At 34.2% G+C, this 5,542-nt stretch overlaps 1 protein-coding gene across 2 annotated transcripts in view; it reads right to left on the bottom strand.

Annotated features, from left to right (window-relative positions):
- LOC106873754 (uncharacterized) overlaps positions 1-4,771 on the bottom strand; it is a 23,094-nt gene extending 18,323 nt beyond the window's left edge. Inside the window, exon 1 of one of the 2 annotated variants that reach the window (XM_014921254.2) lies at positions 3,570-4,771. The gene's annotated coding sequence lies outside the window, so the exon portion shown is untranslated. The remainder of the gene's footprint in view (positions 1-3,569) is intronic. The other variant, XM_014921252.2, reaches the window with a different exon arrangement.
- Between the last annotated feature and the right edge of the window lie 771 nt (positions 4,772-5,542).

Genomic DNA, 5,542 nt, shown 5'->3' on the forward strand with positions numbered 1-5,542 from the left:
TATGTATGTATATATATGTATGTATATATATGTATGTATATATATGTATGTATATATATGTATGTATATATATGTATGTATATATGTGTATGTATGTGTATGTATGTATGTGTATGTATGTATGTGTATGTATGTATGTGTATGTATGTATGTGTATGTATGCATATATATATATATATATATATGTGTGTGTGTGTGTGTGTGTGTGTAGAAGGTTGAAAAGGAACACACAAGTTGATATGTATATAAGGAAAATAAGACAAGGTAGAAAATGCTAAAATAAATTTATCATGAAGAACATTTTAGTACTGGTTTCTGTCTTCGTTGAATATATATTGGTTGAAATTACCCAAATATGACAACTTTAACACAAAATAACTTTCAAAATACGAAATTTGGTCAAAAATATTCAGAGTAAATTGTGTTCTATGTGAGAAATTCTACCAGTATTCAAAGTTTCAAACTGTTTAGTTAAAAAGGAAAATTAATTTTAAAAAATGTGATTGAGATGGAATAGATCCAAATCAAGTTTAAAATAATGGTCATTACATATTTTCCCTTTATTGGAGTAAATTTGGCTTACAGCTGTTTCCAGTAGTCATTAAAGGTACATTACAGATAGGTTTACTCAACTAGTCTATTGATCAGTTGCGGAAAATTGAACGACCTAAAATTAATTCTACTTTCATCAGAGCCATTTCTGATTATAACAAACAGAACACTAAAGGAATGGCTACTGTATGAAAGTGAGGGAAGATGGAAAGATACAAATAGAATAGAGAAAGACAGGTTACAAAGGGAAGGAGAAAGGGATGTCAATAGAAGCAGGGGCATTGAACTGCCAAAATTTGGAAGAGGACAGTCCTAAAACAGTGCTTGTAGTCAGGTCAGCACACATTACCATACTGATTTCAAGATTTGACACAAGGCCAGCTATTGGGGGGGGGGGTAGTCGATTACATCAACCCCAATGTTCAACAGGTACTTATTTTATTGACCCCGAAAGGATGAAAGGCAAAGACAACCTCGATGGAGTTTGAACTCACAACGTAAAGATGGAGGAAATGCCACTAAACATTTTTCTCAGCATGCAAACAGTTCTGCCAGCTTACTGCTTTAACACACATTACCATAATAGCATTGTATATAGATTAGATATTCTCCAACCATTGTGGTGAAATTTGATATGGACTTTTTATAGACATGGTCAGTCTCAGACTGTAATGTTCAGTTGTTGCTAGGGATATTATATTAGAAAATAAAGGGATATCATTTGTAGAGGTCAGGAATGTTCTTACTATCCAGGATATAAATACTGATAGATTGAGAGATGTTGTTACAGATGGGATGATGTCAAATAGTTGAAAATTAATTGTAAATTCAGACTTAACCTGGTAAGACTGGTTTTAAAATTTTAAACTAGTAAAAAGGGTTACAGATTAAAATTTGAACGAAAGTTAGTTTCTAGATTTAGCATTAAAGCAAACTAAGATATAAAAGAATTAAAATAAATTTGTGGAGTAATACGTGATACTAAAACAATAATGATGAAGGTGACATCAGCAACAGCAACAAAAAAATATTACAAAGTAATAAAAAAAAACAAGAACCATACGGGAATAATAGAACAGCAACAAGAGAGTAAATTCTGATTATGCTGCACTGTACAATGCTAAGGTGCCTCGACTGAGGGAAGGATTCAACCAAAACCCAAATTAAAAGACTGACAACCTGAATGACTGGCCTATATAGATGAAAATCCTGAAACCTATACAAGACGCAGGTGTGCCTGTGAGGTAAGAAGCTTGCTTCCCAACCACATGGTTCCGGTTGCTTGGGACCTTTCTGCAAGTGTCTTCTACTATAGCCTCGAGCTAACCAAAGCCTTGTGAGTGGATTTGGTAGACGGAAACTGAAAGAAGCCCTTAGTGTGTGTGTGTGTATGTGTGTATATATATATATATATGCTCGTATCTGTTTGTCCCCCTACCATCGATTGACAACCGATGTTGGTGTGTTTATGTCTCCATAACCTAGCAGTTCGGCAAAAAGAGACCGATAGAAATACTAAGCTTACGAAGAATAAGCCCTAGGCTCGATTTGTTCGAATAAAGGCGAAAATTTTTACATGAAACAATAGGCAATGTTTAATAAATGATTAAGTTGACAGTTTGTTAGGGTTTCTGAATGGCGAAGTATATTCCATGTTGTAATTTCTCAAAGCAATTTGTTTTCGGTGCACTAATTATTTCCTATTGTTTCTTTAGGTGTGTGTGTGTGGAAAGAAGCTTGGTTTTAAGACATCCTATGTATCATGATGAGAGAAACAAATTTATAAATAGTGTTGAATGGTTCCACTATGAGAAAGAAGTTATGGTCGATTTAGTTGTTTTCAGCACATCTCCACCGTTGGGATCTTTTAGGAAAATGGATATCTTATAATGATGAAATTTTATATAAATACCTTTCAAACGGCATAGATTACAATAATAAAGAAATTTGTGGAGAAAATGTTTTCCGATGGCAGGACTTTCGAAGAGAAAGAAATTCATGAATTATTTTTTCTATGAGGTAAAATTTTTAGATTTTCGTTTGAGCAATAGAAAAAGTTTTTTAAAAAAAGGTCCCATGCATCATGGTGTAGAATATGGTTTCATTGTGGGGAAAAAAAAAGTTAAAGGCGATTCAGCTGTTTTTAACACATCTCACGACCATCTGATACCTTCTTTGTTTAATATTTTCGGTTAATTACAAGATCTTTCAGTCACCAATAAGCAAGTTAACAAGCCTAATGGGGGTAGGTAGGGCTGTATTAAATATTCAACAGTATAAGCCTAATGGGGATAACAAGTGTTGTATCGAATGTTTATAATCGGTTCGTTGGCGCAAATTTGGGGGCTAATGCAGAATCGCACCTCTCCTTCAGCATTAGCTCCAGCAGACTGGTTTTCTTTTTGTTAACGGGTGAAGATCTTTATATTAACCAATTTTTGTTTTCATATTTGTTTAATACACGCGCTTTCTTTCACACATATAAAATTTTTTTTTTGTTTTTGTTTTGATGGCCGGGTGTGAAAGTAAACATTAACCCATGTAATAAAATCAAGAAATCATTACAACTAATTATTCTACCTCATTCTGAAAAAAAAAAAAAGAATTCTGACTTCGTGTCTGCATTAGAAAATAATCACCATAAATCAATTTTGTTGTATCAAACACAGAATCTTTTTTCTTTTCATCTATTCGCTTTTCCCCCCGTCTTTCTTTTTAGTTTGTTCATTCCTCTGTAAAACATTACCATTGTCAGATTTTAGAGGGGTGAAGAGTAAATATAACAGCATTTAAATTTTTGCGCCAAACTAACAAATACATGAATTGACTTTAAAAGAAACATACATCAGAATAATTATATCTAAACATTAAAAAGTGGCTACGTAAAGTTTAGTCATTCTTGTATATATTATGACATTATTATCCTTGTATATGATATTAAACATATAAAAACTTTTCCTAATGTAGAAAAAGAATGAAGTACATTCAGGGTAACAAAAATTTTCAAACAGACTTACCAAATCAACAACACTTAATTCAAATGTTTAGAGAGACATTCAAACAATATTGAAGTTACCCGCCATGGACAGAGTTTACATTGCGCATGCGTGTTCGCGCCCAAACTATTATAAGATGTATGACAAGGTGCGAGATTAAGAAGGAAATATTAAAAATATTTAATATTTCCACCTGCAACTTTTTTTCTCTTTGAAAGTTGCATCAATTAAATTCCAGGGCACTGTCATGGTATTAGCTGTCAGAAGCGAAAGTAGAAAAATCTAAACAAGGAATGTTACTGCTGGTTTGAGTTGAAATCTGTTTCTTTGGCTACTGACTGGCCGGAGCTAGCTATCTATCTATCTAGCTAGCTAGCTAGCTAGCTATCTATCTAGCTAGCTAGCTAGCTATCTATCTATCTGTCTGTCTGTCTGTCTATCTCTCTATCACTCGTCCACCTTCGTTTGTTTCCGTAGAATTTATCAAATTAGATGGCTACTTCCATCATGCTAGCTCCACACGAGGGGCATATTTTGGGGGTATTTAAAAGTCCATGTCTCTTAAGCCAATTAATACTATTTTCTGTTGTGGCGATGGCAATATCGCGATGATTAATTCCAACTTTGGATTACGCGTGGTGGTAGTGCTGATTGGTGTATGTGATTTGTTTTTAAAAACAATAATGAATAATGCAAAAATATATTTATTTATAAAGTTTAAACTGAACATGAAATGAAATATATTTATTTATAAAGTTTAAACTGAATTTCATTTGTTTAAATTCTACGGAAACGCATTTTCTAATTTGATAAATTCTACGGAAATGCATTTTCTAATTTGATAAATTCTACGGAAACAAACGAAGGTGGACAAGTGATAGATAGATAGATAGATAGAGGGAGAGAGAGAGAGAGAGAGACAGACAAGACAGATAGCTCCGGCCAGTCAGTAGCCAAAGAAACAGATTTCAACTCAAACCAGCAGTAACATTCCTTGTTTGGATTTTTCTACTTTCATTTCTGACAGCTAATACCATGACAGTGCCAATTCCAGAATTGATTCCAATGTAATATTTGTTTAATAAACGTTACTGGTTGGCAGGAATATATCTAAAGGATATGTATATGTTAGGCGGCGAGCAGAATCGTTAGCACGCCTAGCAAAATGCGGATATTTGTGGTTATCGTCAGTCTACAATTTTGTTCCAATTGTTTCCAAGTTCGGGTTAGGGATTAAGTTTTGCATGCCAATTATGAAAATCCAATTCATTTTCCCTATAAATTCATAATTAAAAAGTTATTAGCCTTTAAAATTTGGGTATTTTAGCCAATCAGAAGCGACTATTTTACACATTACCGTAAAGTTCTGTTAGCATATTAAGCAAAGAAGCACCTGATTGCGAAGAAGTCGGTTTCGATAGTAACCAAAGATGCTGCGCATACGCACTAGCAGTCTGATTGAGAGTACCTGGGCATTTTTAAAGCGTGGAAACAAACGCAGGTGTGGGATACACCGTTCCATTGCTGATTCTTAACTTTGTGAATTTATGTGGGAAGGATACATGAGAAAGATAATTCATTTTATAAAATGCTAGTGTATTGCAAACTTTCGTTCATGAGTTTTTTTAATCAATAAATATCTGTTTCAAGCAATGTTTTTGTTATATGGACTGTTATTTCTCGCAACTCCTGTTGGTTTGCTCATGGCTTTTAAATCTAATTTGCTCGCAAATCTTTAAATGTTTTTCACTGTTTACTGTAGCTAGTTTAATGTTTTGACATGCTGGTACCCCATCCCCTTTCTTGCTACTGTGACATGATGGAAGACGCCGCGAACGCGCTGTTTTCTGGTTGGCTGAAAATTTTGAAAATTATCCGGGTTCAGCCCCACTGCGTGGCACCTTGGGCAGGTGTCTTCTATTATTGCCTCGGGCCGACCAAAACCTTGTGAGTGGATTTGGTAGACGGAAACTGAAAGAAGCCCGTCGTATATA

This window comes from Octopus bimaculoides, chromosome 6 (assembly GCF_001194135.2).
Source record: "Octopus bimaculoides isolate UCB-OBI-ISO-001 chromosome 6, ASM119413v2, whole genome shotgun sequence".
Lineage (NCBI taxonomy): Eukaryota > Metazoa > Mollusca > Cephalopoda > Octopoda > Octopodidae > Octopus > Octopus bimaculoides.